Source organism: Propithecus coquereli, unplaced genomic scaffold (genome assembly GCF_000956105.1).
Source record: "Propithecus coquereli isolate 6110/MARCELLA unplaced genomic scaffold, Pcoq_1.0 Scaffold381, whole genome shotgun sequence".
Classification (NCBI taxonomy): Eukaryota; Metazoa; Chordata; class Mammalia; order Primates; family Indriidae; genus Propithecus; species Propithecus coquereli.
Genome location: NW_012149519.1, coordinates 1,231,577 through 1,232,699, shown reverse-complemented (window position 1 = coordinate 1,232,699; position 1,123 = coordinate 1,231,577). Strand labels below are relative to the sequence as shown.

The 1,123-nt window shown below is 32.2% G+C and overlaps 1 protein-coding gene across 1 annotated transcript in view; it reads left to right on the top strand.

The window, feature by feature from the left end:
- Positions 1-1,123, top strand: part of PLBD1 (phospholipase B domain containing 1) — a 78,660-nt gene that overhangs the window by 29,970 nt on the left and 47,567 nt on the right. The gene's annotated exons all lie outside the window — the stretch shown is intronic.

The window sequence follows — 1,123 nt, the reverse complement described above, 5'->3', positions numbered from 1 at the left end:
ATAGGAAAAGTCAATGAAGTAAAGACACTGTGGTTTTTAAGATTGAAATATAGGTAGGAAATCATTACTCTTAGCTCCCTTTAATAATACATATTTCCTTGCTTTGTCTCCTGAAAAGGCCTAGGAGTAATGAAAACCCAGTAGCATTGATCATTTCTTAGGAGAATATGACTTAGGGTAGGTAACAATGTCTTAAGACACAAAAGCACTAACCATGGAGAAAAAGATTGATAAATTCAGCTAATTAAAATGAAGAATTTCCTTTTATCAAAAGACATCATATAGAGAGTGAAAATGTAAGCTACAAACCAGGAGAAGATATTTGTAGTATTTTTAACTAATAAAGGCTTTGTATCTAAATACATATAGAACATCAACAAATAAATTATAAAAACAGAAAACACCCAATAGAAAAATGGGCAATGGGCAAACAAACATCAATAGGAATTTCACGGAAGAAGAAACGCAATGACCCATAAACATGCGAAGAAATGCTCAATTTTAAAGAAATGCATACTAAAACCTCAGTGAGATCCTATTACATGCCAGAATTAGGAAACCTCGGTTACTGCTGGAGTAAATTATAACCACTTTGCAGAAAAAATGGATATTTCTTGAAACATATGAAGACAATGCATATTCTACAACCTAGCAATTCCACTGTGAGATTACAGACACTCTTGGACTTGAGGTCCATGTACATAAAAGTCCACAGGAGCATTGTTTTGTTGTGAACTGGAAACATCTCCAATCCTCATCATAAGTATATTACAATACTATATAGATATTCACACAATGGAATGGCATATAACAATGAAAATGAATGAACAATTTCCACACATTGGTAAATGTAAAAACAAAAATCGAGTGAAAGAAATGTGTCACAAAAGAATGCACACAATATGATTCTGTTTGTATAAATTCAAAAATAGGCATATTTTTTTAAAAGTTTTGTTCAGAGATTCATATATAGATGGTAAAATAATAAAGAAGCAGATAATGAGTAACACAAAATTTAGCACAATTATTACTGCTGATAGGGAAGGAGGGAGATGAGATTGCAGATCTCTAGGGCTCTGCTAATGTTCCATATCTTATAATGTGAGATGAGTACATCGGTGTT